Source organism: Pelophylax lessonae (genome assembly GCF_965119305.1).
Source record: "Pelophylax lessonae genome assembly, chromosome: 2".
Taxonomy (NCBI): Eukaryota; Metazoa; Chordata; class Amphibia; order Anura; family Ranidae; genus Pelophylax; species Pelophylax lessonae.
Window position 1 is genome coordinate 81829934 of NC_138769.1, and position 14090 is coordinate 81844023.

The window sequence follows — 14090 nt, forward strand, 5'->3', positions numbered from 1 at the left end:
ATTGGGAAAAATAAAAAAAACAAGTAAAAAATATGAATAGGGAACAACTTTTACAACCCAAACAGAAACATCACAACAATTACAACATAGCCTTCAACACTGAATTCCATAGACAATATAAACAAATAGAAAGAGCTTTTCAAAATCATTAGCCATTATTGTGCAGAGATTCAACATTACAAAAGGTCCTCCCCAAATGTTCTAAATTCATCTAATCATCAAATCATTAAAAAAATAGATTAGTAAAAAGCATTCCGATCCCACCATTCATATTAGTCACATTCTTAGATCAAGTTGGACTCTATAAATGTGGGTGATGCATGGCATGTAGAACATGCAAAAGCTGTAAATAAATCACAGTTTCAATCCAACAATAAAGGGGAAACATTCAATATCCAGAAGTTCATTGCGTGCAGCACCAGGCATGTGACCTACCTTTTGCGATGTACGTGCAGGTTACAGTAGAACCACCTGTGAGCTAAGAATCAGATTAAGAGAACATATAAATAATATCAAAAAAGGGTTTTAAGTATCACAACCTGTCAGAACATTTTAAAAGGCACAATAATAGTAATCCCACACAACTGAAGATATGTGCAATAAAGAGAATAGAAAATGATTGGCGGGGTACACACAAAAAACAGGCGGTCTCACAGAATGAAACCTTCTGGATCCATAGATTAAATACAATGACACCTGTAGGTTTAAATACAGACTGCTCCTTCATTACATGCGATCGGATGTGCAGTGCGAATTCAGCCATACACTTTGTATGGCTAAATTCGCACTGCACCCGCACCAAACACGCACATGAGGCATTTTTTCAGCCGCATCAGGATCGGATCGCATAGTGGTTCACAGTTGTGCGATCCGATCCTGTGCGAACTGTCAGATCGCACTGCGATATGCGATCAAACTGGGGGTGTCGTTAACATTTCATTGACACCCCCTGCGTATCGCATATGGCAGTGTGAACTGCCAGATGTGCGTTTGCGATGCGGGAACAGGCTGTGAATTCGCAGCCTTCCAGCATCGCACAAGTGTGACCCGGCACTTAGAGGAATTTGTATCTTATACCACAGCAGCAATCATTGTTTGTTGATTGCGACACACACCACAGCATGGGGACAACAATATTCAAACACAATGTTTCTTGTACTATTTACAATAAAAGTTTGTAATCCAAAAAAAAAAGACTGATATAAGGTTGCAATTACATAACCCAAGACAAATCTCATTGTACATCTAGGCCTCCTAAAACCCTAAAATGTTATTTTATTGAACATGTTCAACATAAATACAAATGTTAAAAGAAAACCCCAATGTAAAAAAACAAACTAATGAAGTGGATGAGAGTAGACACTATAATTTTATATATATATATATATATATATATATCTCCAATTTCAATGAACTACAAAAAAGTGGGTATCTGAATGATTGAACACTCCTAAAGGGACTAATAATTTCATGATATGTGTGGTGGCATTGATCCAGTACCACATCTGCAAATACATAGAATGTATCATAAAACAAAGCAATATATCTGCGCACAGAACAAAATTAGATAAACCTGAAAAGCAAAGGCAGCCATCACAAAAATGGCAAGATTATACACCAATATAGCATAGAAACGTAAAGAGGCAGCGCTAATGCAAATGTATATATAAAAACAATGTAACAAAAAACTATGAAAGTTCATAATAATTTATAGGTTGAACTGGATGGACTGATGTCTTTTTTCAACCTCACTAACTATGTAACTATATGTATAATCCAATAAAGTCCATAGTAAAAGGGATGAAGCTCTTCCAAACACTAATGGAAAGAATGAATTAAAACACACCACGTGAAAATAAGATGGACTCTTACCAAACAAAATTGTCCCTCACTGGTGAAGAGGTCAATAACAGCAGATTCTGTACATAAATAGATTCCAGAAGTTGAATTCAATGGAACAACAATGGCACAAACTAATTTACAACCCAGCGCTCACATGGACAAATCACCCCAATGGCATTCTGCACATATTCTGATTCCAAAACTCCCCTAACCACTTTACAAAGAACGTCTGCAAGGGATTTAGCAAGTCCAAGTGATTCCACAAGCTTTTCAACAAGTGCACCAACTTGAATCCTGCTTCCTGAAATCTCGGCTAAAATATCCTCAAAGGTATAACCATAACCATCACCATGAATGTTATAAATTTCACAGCCAAAACATGCCGCTGCATTTATGAAAGTTGTAAGCGCTTGTTTATAATTCTCATAATTACAGAAGTCATCACCTTTCTTTCATGCTTGGTATTCACAGAGAAATACACCAACATCCTTCAATAATTATGCAGATTCCTGTTCTCAGTGGATCCCCCTCCTTGCTCTCAGCCTAGCTTCACAGTGCCTCCAGTAGCAGTTTTTTTTTTTTTTTTGTTTTTTTTTTAGAAAAACATGTATCAGAATACAATTTAGCCTAATAAATTTTTGGGTGGATATATTTTATAGCAGAAAGTAATAAATGTTGTATTTTTTAAATATTTTAATTATTTTTTCATATAAATATATATATATATATATATATATATATATATATATATATATATATATATATATATATATATAAACCCAGTGGTTGTCAAATACCAAGAAAGCTCTATTTGTGTGGAAAAAATTCTATAAATGTCTTATGTGTATACTGTAGTGTTGCATGACCGCACAATTGCCATAAAGAAGCAAATGGAGAAGGAGGTATGAAAGTGGGGGGGGGGGGGTTAACATCCTATTCACAATTAATTCCTGAAATTCTGGTCTCTAAGTTAAAGTTCCAATATACACTGTACTTCTCTACTTCTTAGTAAGGGAAACTGATCACCTCCCCTAATGAGGCTGCTGATTTTTTTCTATAATTGCCAACATTGGTATATACTACTGTTATATTTAGACATTTGCATTCATCCCATATTATACAACATCCACCATTCTGTCTTGGGTATAGGAGTTTTCTCTTTGTCCCCAGAGAGAGGTGTTGCATCTGCTGCAGGGTAGACTGTTAGGACATGGACATTTAGGGCCTCCACAACCTTGACAGCCACTCTGTTGTGCATTTATTCCACCTAAATTCAGAGAGGGGTCCAAGAATGTGCCATTAGCCCACCTGCTTCATGCTGCCACTTGTAAGCATAGAGCTGGCATCGTGAGTATTACACTACTCACTATTTCACAGAAGACGAACTACGCACGCATTTACAAGTCACATGCTAAATAAGGCTTGCTTGGCTGACCCAAATGCACTCAAGAGGCACCTTCCCTACCTTCTTGCAGCAACATTGCTGTAAATTCTAAATGCAGCAAGGCAGTTGAAGGAGATTCTACACATGGAGGGTAACTCTGTAAAATATATGTAAGATGTTTATAGAGTGATAGAATAAGGCTTGAATTCTGTTATAATTAACATTATTTAATGCTTTTATTTTTCATCTTTAGTCCTACCTGCTGATATAACCTATCCAAAAGTACAGAAAGAGGACTAATAAATGGTTTATAAAATGTTTATTGTTTTCGGCATTCTTTTTAAAAGCCAAAATCTACTCAAATATGAGTTGTATCTGACTTATAAATTATGTTTTGTTCTCTAGTCGCGATGCATTAGAATCCCTGAAATACATTCGCTTTCCAACAGACACTAAAAACAATATAAATTTTCTGAACTAATTATTAGCCTCAAATTCCTCTTTATATTTTTGGATACATTACTCAAAGAAGCCTTATCCTGGCCCAAATAAATCAGTGAACAAGCTGCAGATCAACCTCTATACTAGCTGCATACCCACTTTGGATATTAAATCCACTAAAGGGAATAAATCCCTCCACATTAACCCCCAACAATGCTGGATATCCATTGTGGCTATTGGGTACTGGTACAAAGCAGCCATACTTAATATATAAACTATTGAAGCTCAGCTTTCCATTTAGTTGTTTTGCACATGTTCTGCCTTGCTGACCCACTTTTTCTAAGCAAAACCAGAGAGAAGAGAACATTTTCTATTTTTCATGAAGTGACCACAATGTCCCATTTATCAAGAGATGAAGTGATTCATGCTGCTTAAGCTTTAGGTCATTTTAAGGTGCCAAGGCCGGCAGTGTTGTTATTCATATCAAACAACTTGTTATTTCCATACTCTAAATAATTTATGCAATTTGGTAATGTGCCCTATTGATCCACATTAAATGGGGATTTTAATGATAGGTCCACTTTAAGGACACAGTTCTTAACTACATGCATTTAGCATCTGAAATTTAGACATTAATGATATCTCTGTGGTGTCTTTTAGCAATTTGTCATTGTGACAGGTGTGTGCTAAAATTAGGTCTAGTGATATTATGAATTACTGCTGGCAAACCAGTAGAAAATAAATTATAGGTTTTATGAGGCAAAGGTAAAAAGATATGAAATATATTTCTTTGTTGCACTACTGATATTTTAAATTATGAATGCAGAGCCATTTCAGTGGTGGAAAAAAGCAACAGCAACCACGCCAAGACCACTAGAAGAGGCTAATTTAATAGTGTATGTATGAGTAACAGTTAAAACCCCTATCAATTTGCTATCCAGGTTCCTGTCCTAGAAATGCAATAGGAAATGAAATTCCTCCAAAGCCAGGGAAAATCCACCTCTTAGACAGCTGTCACCAGAACAGGTGTCCCTATTAGAAGGTTTCCCTTTACCACCTGTTCTGATGACCACTATTAAATCTTGGATCTCCAGCCTAGGAGCCATTAACATCACTGGGAATCCCCACCACTTAAACAAAGGGCAATACTGGCCATATTTTGACAATGACATTGACATTGTCACTACCATCCCTACACCTTTCCTTATGTAGAACCCTTCAAAGGTCCCCCAAAATACATAGCAGACCCTTGGAGGGATCTATGTGATTTCTTTATTTATATTTTTTTAAAGAATCTGTAAATGACATGTGAGTGACTAGGTTGCAATTTAAGCACTTTTTTCCTTTGTAAATTTCAGTACTGCTGCAGCACTTTCTGTATAACACAGAGATGGGCCCAATCACAGGAAGGACTAGTGCAACCCCAGGAATGTTGGGAATTGGGCATTTTTAATGTTTCACTTTAAGCCTTTAAAAACAGGTTTCATAGCTGAATAGAATAGAAGAAAAAAAATGCAATGCATATGTTCGCCAGGGCATTGTCCACCCCCATGTTAGTTTGTGTCACCCCCTTGCCTATTAGCCCTGTAAATTTTAGATTGACTGATTAGGTTCCCTTTGATTTCAATAGGGGTTTGATTTTGGCACCCAAACTTCTTTGAGGTTTGCTGAACCCTGGTGGAACAGGGCAGCTTGGCTCATCCTTAGTATTAGCTCTTCCACACATCATGCAAAACCAAGAAAAAAAAAACTTTAAGCAAATGTCTACAGCTTACATCTCACTTCTAAAACTTGGGCACTTTTCTGCTTTTTGAAAACTAATAAATGACCACAATGTGGTCTAGGTGTTTGAAATGCATTGCAGGTCCTTTCCAAAATTACAAAAAGGTGCAAACATAGAAGGCGATATCTTCTGTTCTATGTAAAACCAACATTTCATAGGATCAAAAGGAACCAACATAATGAAAAGGAAAGTAAGAGAAAGAATTGGAAGAAAGAATGGAGCTTGTAGGCCTCCAACTATGTGCACCTCAAAATAAATAAAGGTTTCAAGCTCAAATTGAGACTAAACAAGAACAAGAGCCATGTTTATTCTTAGATAAATCTTGATGTGCAGGAGTTTCCAGTAATAAGGACCAGACCTTGCTGCTCTCTCTTTCCTTGTGTAGGGTGACTGATCTTGTATTTGCCCCCCCTCTCCAGCTAATGGAAACAGCGAATGAAGCCTTATCTGTGCTCCACTAGTTTCAGTGGACTGCATGGGAGACATGGGGGGGGGGGGTATTATTGACCCATGATGTCTGATTAAATAAATGCTATCATTAAATGTACTATCACAAAGGGGTTTTGGTCTCCCATGTGATCGCAATAAAAAGTGAAAAAAAAAAGTTTAAAACTTAAAGAGATATTACATTTTTTTTATATGTTCCATGTATACAGACATACATACATCAATGTGCATGTCGTAGGCACCTACAGTGGGTACGGAAAGTATTCAGACCCCCTTAAATTTTTCACTCTTTGTTATATTGCAGTCATTTGCTAAAATCATTTAGGTTCATTCTTCTTCCTCATGAATGTACACATAGCACCCCATACTGACAGAAAAACACAGAATTGTTGACATTGTTGCAGATTTATTAAAAAAGAAAAACTGAAATATCACATGGTCCTAAGTATTCAGACCCTTTGCTCAGTATTTAGTAGAAGCCCCCTTTTGATCTAATACAGCCAGGAGTCTTTTTGGGAAAGATGCAACAAGTCTTTCACACCTGGATTTGGGGATCCTCTGCCATTCCTCCTTGCAGATCCTCTCCAGTTCTGTCAGGTTGGATGGTAAACGTTGGTGGACAGCCATTTTTAGGTCTCTCCAGAGATGCTCAATTGGGTTTAAGTCAGGGCTCTGGCTGGGCCATTCAAGAACAGTCACAGAGTTGTTGTGAAGCCACTCCCTCGTTATTTTAGCTGTGTGCTTAGGGTCATTGTCTTGTTGGAAGGTAAACCTTCGGCCAAGTCTGAGGTCCAGAGCACTCTGGAGAAGGTTTTTGTCCAGGATATCCCTGTACTTGGCCGCATTCATCTTTCCCTCGATTGCAACCAGTCGTCCTGTCCCTGCAGCTGAAAAACACCCCCACAGCATGATGCTGCCACCACCATGCTTCACTGTTGGGACTGTATTGGACAGGTGATGAGCAGTGCCTGGTTTTCTCCACACATACCGCTTAGAATTAAGGCCAAAAAGTTCTATTTTGGTCTTATACCAAAATTATTGGTACAATAAAATATATGCTTAGGCTTTAGTACATACTAGTAGATTTTCTGAATTCATAATAAAGAGATGAAAATGTCATATAATTATCTATCTAATCTCTGTATTATGAAAATGTATAGCTTACAATTGTATTTGTGAAATAAGGAAAGAGAAAAGGAAAAGATAAATTAAGGTTAAGAAATGGAAAAACAATAAGAGAGTAAGAAAAAAGAGCATGGATAAAAATAAATGTACATAACACATTTTCAGCACCTTACTACTACCTGCACATTCACCTGCAGGGTGAAATCTATTCTTTACTCAAGTGAGATTCGATGGCTGTTCACCAGCTGCTGCATTCACCTGGTACTCATTCATCTTGCTATATATATGTAATTAAGTGAATGATGTTGAATCTCACTAGGGCAAATGTCGGTAAAGATTTAAAAACTGAATTTTCCCATTAAATCCTTTATAAATATGCCTATATACATATTGTCAGTTACTTAAAACATAATACCGTATTTTTCCATGTATAAGACTCTACTTTTTGCTCAAATTTTTATGCTGAAAATCGAGGGGCGTCTTATACACGGTCAGTAAGCAGTGCGCGGGTGCGTAGCTGGCCATATTGTCAAAGAGGCTTCCTACAATTGCAAGCTATGGACGTCAGATAATGCTGTAAAGGCGGAGACTGCAGATGCGATACCATTGGAGGTTGGAGTGCGCAGATGTGAGAGAGATGCGAGAACGGAGCCAGATGTCAGAGAGTAAAAAAATGAGCACTGGTAAGCGACTGTCTTACACTGCTAAATTCAAACTAAATGTAATTCGCTATGCAAAAGAGCATGGCAATAGGGCTGCAGAGAGACAGTTTGGACCTCCGCCCACTGAGTGCATGATCAGACAGTGGAGTAAACAGGAAGAACATCTCCTTATGTTTAAAATATTGATTTCTGAAGTTTGGGTTCTAAAAATGGGGGGCGTCTTATACATGGGGGCGTCTTATACACGGAAAAATATGGTAAATGTTTCTCTCTTGTACATGATCAAGCTCAACTCACAATACCATTTTTAAATAAAGTAGAAGTTATTTACAAGCTACTTTGTAGTAATCGAATACCTCAACCAAACACAAATACTCATTCATTAAGCCTTTTTTATATATAATGTATTGTTTAATACTGTGAGCATTGTAATTGCATTGTAAAGTTTAATCTTACAACGACAATAAAGGCCTTCTTTTCTAATGTCCATCTTCTTGAATATTTCATTTTTTTTCTCAGTAATACTATTTTTCATGTTGGCTCATTTGTATCAGATAGCGAGTTCCTACTAATTAAACCAATGTTAGAACAGATTTAAAGCTTTTTATTTTATGAAGAAGCTTACTGTATGGCAAAATAGCCTCACTATTGGATGTGCAAGAAATGAACTGTTAGATATGGTATATTTGAGGTCATGTTTTTTTTTTATACAGACTGGACTGATGCTGAACATGCTATTTCTAAAACCAGTCTTTCTTTCCAGGCAATCTATCATTATGTCAAGCCAAGCAGCTTACTCTATCCTTTCTACTTCTGGGTGTATATCTTATGACCAACCCTTTTTGCCATTTTTCAGTTTGGTATCAGGTTCCTGCTCAAACCATTAGGTAAACCCAATGGTACAAATAGTCAGTTAAGAATGAGAAAGAGAGAACGTGTATCGGTTGGATGTCTTCCTTCAAAATTCACCCAAATGTTCTAAGGGGTTTAGCGGAATAACAAAAGGGGAAGGGTTTGTAAACGCCAAGTGTTTTCTTCACAATCGCTATGAATTTAACCAGTCCTCTTAAGCAGCAAAAGAGTATGTTTACTTTATAAATAGAGTAAATATGTTCCTTTCTTGCCATTTCAGATTAACCTTTACAAAATGACACTAAAGTTTTGATATTTCCTTTAATCCACCAGGTGGGCGTGCTAGCTGTCTCTTCTCATATTTATAATAAGGCTAAAAAGGTCACAGCTCATAAGCATCATCAATGATATGTGAACAGACTGTGTTACTATATTCTAATCTCACAGTGTTAAAAGGTTAATCTAGTGATTCATTATTGCTGTCACTGCTGTTGCAGTGTATATTGTAGAGTCCATGGGCACTTTTCATAGTGTCTGGAATATTAAAGTAACATATTAATACACTATATACTGGTTGTATATTAACCCATTGGAGCCTAAGCCTTTTCCTAAAATATGTTGCTTACAAGTTAAAATCAGTTGTTTTTGCTAGAAAATTACTTAGAACCCCCAAAAATTATATATATCTATATATATATATATATCTATATATATATAGATATATATATATCTATATATATATATATATATATATAGATATATATATATATATATATATATATATATATATATGCAAAGAGAGGGACATGATCTGGGGTATATAATGGCTAAACCTCCATCCCTAATGAATATGCAAAAGGAAGAACAATTTGTTCAAAAATTGTGGGACTTTAGATGAGGTAAGTCAATTACTGAATATCAAAGTAATGTAAAATCGCCAATTGATAAATATTTATTAAATAATTCATGGTTTAACAGTAGTATAAAATATAGATAGACATACACAATTCAAAGACCTGACATGGAGTATACAAATTCATATAAATAATTTTCAATAATAATAAATATATTATATAACATAACCAACATATAATTGATCTCCAAATGGTATGTCATCATTTCTTGTAAGCTCTACGCGTTTCGTGGCTCTACGTCCACTCATCAGGAGCTAATTAAAAGTATAGATCTGTAAGAGTAAACTGATATTAAAATACTATAATCTCAGATAAAGGAATATAACAGATTGCTCCTAGTTTATAAATGTAGAATACAGCTACTTACTGTGTTGACCCAATAAAACTGGAAGACCACCCCTAGCGAAACTGTCTCACCCGGGGCTGAGGCGGGTATTAGCCCAAGCCGGCAAAAAGAGGGGACAGAAGATGGGGGGAGTTGGCAAAATCACCCCACAAAGGGGGCATAGAGGTACACCAACAGGGTATCCAAAACTGTGAGCACACATTGTGACCAAATGATCTAAGAAAAAAGGGGGAGGGATTTTGTTTATTAAAATTATATAGGTATAAATATTGTATAATTATTAAATATGAAGAAATATAATTTTAATTGAGTAGAAAGATATATATATATATATATATATATATATATATATATATATATATATATATGAAAAAAGCCCAAAGTGAATTCAGGTGATAAATGAGTGAAGGGAAAGAAACCGAATTGCAAATGGGGCACAAAACCTCGAGAGGTAAGGAAGTGTTGGAGAGTACCAGATAACCGACAGATGAAATATAGCAAAGAAAAATGTTGTAAGTGTGAAGTGAGGCATGGTTAAATTGTTGTCAATTTTTTTTTAAATCTGGCGCCTTGAAGGCTCCAGTACCTGGAAGTGATGTTTACATCGGAGACCTGATCAGAGCTGAATGGCTTTGTTCGGGTTTTCAGCCAGCCGATGGACGTGCTGGCTGGTTGCTTGGGTCTCCCAGTGGGATGGGAGACTCGGGCGAGCCGTGGAAGGCGGTGGGCGGGGGGACATGCCCTCCCGCTTCTTGTAATGACAGCCGCGTGGCTGCTAAGCCACATTACAAGAATGCCAACCATCAGCTCTAAACAATAGTACCAGGATAATACCTCTAGCTGCAGGCATCACCACGATACAACCTCTTCAAGCCAAGGCGGCATATTTGTGTTCCATTGGCATGAAGGGTTTACACCTGAGCAGCTCTAGCAACATGTAAAGTCAAGCACCAAACTGCTAATTCTGTCCAGAGAAAAAATGCTGAGGAAATTTTATAAAATACAACCCTAGTTCTCACATACTTTATTGAATTTATTGCAGTCATATTCAGCAGGGTTTGTCTTTCTAGAAAGAGTTAGAGCTTTATGTCATATGATCCTCTTTCCACATGCCTCTCTACTGTAAAGGCAGAGGATTTTTTTTTTGCACAAGAATAAGTGTAACAGTAATGGTGATTACCTCAGTGCCACTCATCATTACCCTATGAGTGCCCCCCTCAAGCGGCAGGCCTAGGAGGCCCTGCATTCACAGGATTTCCTCAGTCTTCTGCGATAAATTATATTAGATGTCAATCAACCTAGAAGACTAAAAATGTTTAGTTGCAAAAAAGAATTACTGTGGGGAATAGTGCCAGAGAGGTGGTGAATACTGCAGCCAAAGGGGCTTTTTCCTAGGAGACCATGTGTGCAATTTATGCAGTGCACATGGGTCCCAAGGGAGGTGGGGTCCACTGTGCCCTCACACATTGCACAACAAATGTGGGGGGATGCCTTACTATGCCCCTCTCTATGTCTCCACTGCAGCTGTGCTTGTCACAGGCAGCTGTAACAGAAACAATGTTTATGCTGGAAAAGGAATGGGTGCTAAAAGCCAATGTGTAGGGTGAGTGTGTGTGGTACCTACTATTCAGGGTACTGCAGTATCCCCACCTACTGGAACACGGAATAGGAGAAGGGGGGAAGATCCAGAGCTGCAGTACCCTGAGTACTGTGAAGAGTCCAGAGAGAAGGAAAGCAGAGGTAAGCCAATGGCAGCCAATAATAGGTACCACACACACACACACACAAACACACATACACACACTCCCTACACACTGGCTTTAAGCACATATTCCCTTTCTGGCATAAACAATGTTTCTGTTGCAGCTGCCTGTGGTAAGCACAGCTACATTGGAGACTAGTGATGGACGAACATCGGCCGGGACGGCTCGCAAACGTCAGCCGCCAATTTTCTCAAAAGTCTGCGAACCGCGAGTTTGTGGCGGGCCCCATTGACTTTAATGGGAGGCGAACTTTAAAAACCTTTAGGTCATATTTGCAGCCACAAAAGACTTACTAGCTGTGCACAAATGGTCCCAGCACATGGACAATGTCATAACAGAAGTATTGCAATTGGAAAAGTTGCCCTAAAATCTTTTTTTTTACAGCAAACATTTTTTTTTTTTTTTTCATAAATCAGCCAGAACTGACAGCAGCCGGTAAATACATGTCAAATACATATAGGGTCCATTCACACATCTGTAAAATGGGTCCTCATCTATTCCACAATTTGGCGGAACGTTTACAGACCCATTGATTTTCAATTCCAGTCTGAAAAATTATGCATTCACAGGATAAAGAAGTAAGTGTCGGCCATTCCAGGCCCAAAAAATTAGCCCACCTGACAGCTAAGAACGTTGTATTCTGTGGCTGAAGGTACATTAGGCATTCACAGGATACAGAAGTAAGTGTCGGCCAGTATTGGCCCCAAAAATTAGCCCACATGGATTTACCTGACAGCTAAGAACGTTGCATTCTGTGGCTGAAGGTACATTAGGCATTCACAGGATAAATAAATAAGTGTCGGCCATGAAAGTCCCCAAAAATTAGCCCATATGAGTTTACCTGACAGCTAAGAATGTTGTATTCTGTGGCTGAAGGTACATTAGGCATTAACAGGATACAAAAGTAAGTGTCGGCCAGTATTGGCCCCAAAAATTAGCCCACATGGGTTTACCTGACTGCTAAGAATGTAGTATTTGGTGGCTGGAGGTACATTAGGCATTCACAGGATACAGAAGTAAGTGTCGGCCATTCCAGGCCCCAAAAAATAGACCACATGGGTTTACCTGACAGCAAAGAACGTAGTATTTGGTGGCTGGAGGTACATTAGGCATTCACAAGATACAGAAGTAAGTGTTGCCCATTCCAGGCCCCAAAAATTAGACCACATGGGTTTACCTGACAGCAAAGAACCTAGTATTTGGTGGCTGGAGGTACATTAGGCATTCACAGGATACAGAAGTAAGTGTTGGCCAGTATAGGCCCCAAAAATTAGACCACATGGGTTTATCTGACAGCAAAGAACGTAGTATTTGGTGGCTGGAGGTACATTAGGCATTCACAGGATACAGAAGTAAGTGTTGGCCAGTATAGGCCCCAAAAATTAGCCCACATGGGTTTACCTGACAGCTAAGAACGTAATATTTGGTGGCTGGAGGTACATTAGGCATTCACAGGATAAAGAAGTAAGTGTCGGCCAGTATAGGCCTCAAAAATTATCCCACATGGGTTTACCTGACAGCTAAGAACATAGTATTTGGTGGCTGGAGGTACATTAGGCATTCACAGGATACAGAAGTAACTGTCGGCCAGTATAGACCCCAAAAATTAGACCACATGGGTTTACCTGACAGCTAAGAATGTAGTATTTGGTGGCTGGAGGTACATTACGCATTCACAGAAAAAATAATTGTCGGCCATGAAAGGCCCCAAAAATTTGGCATTCCATGGATATGAAATGCCTTTTATGCCGCTGTATTTAGCGAAGACAAGGACCAGGAATTGTTGTGGGTGGATGGAGGTCTGGCGGATATTTGTGGCCTGGCATTAGGAATTTCAATGAAACATGGTCTACTAGTCACATGTGTTGAATTCCTCAGAGATCCATGCCTCATTCATTTTTATAAATGTGAGGTAGTCTAAACTGTCATGAGCTAGGCGAGTGAGCTTATCGGTCACGAACCCCCCTGCTGCGCTGAACGTCCTTTCGGACAGGACACTGGACAGGGGGCAAGCCAACAGTTCCATTGCAAATTGTGCAAGCTCTGGCCAGAGGTCAAGCCTGCCCACCCAGTAGTCCAGAGGTTAATCACTCCTCAGAGCGTCCACATCGGCCGTTAACCCGATGTAGTCGGACACCTGTGGGTCTAGGCATTCCCTGATGCTGGATCTGGAGTACAGCTGTCAATGGTTCGGCTGAAAGAAGGATCTCATATCTGAAGTGACCAAGACATCTTCAAACCGCCCTCTTCTTGCAGGTGCTTTTCAATTGCTACCCGCAACTGTCTCTCTGTAAATGGAAATTCCTCTGCCAGCGCACGCAAAAGCAGAATGCAGCATTTCCCGCAGCAAGGCCTGGAAGTGCTGCATTCTGACCGCCCTCTGTGATTGTGGTAACATTTCTGCCATTTTTTGTTTCTACCAGGGGTCTAAGTACATTGCCACCCAGTACTGGTCCTTGGCCTTTATGCTTTTTATTCAGGGGTCCCCCTTAAAACACTGGAGCATGAAGGCCCCCATTCGCACTAAGCTG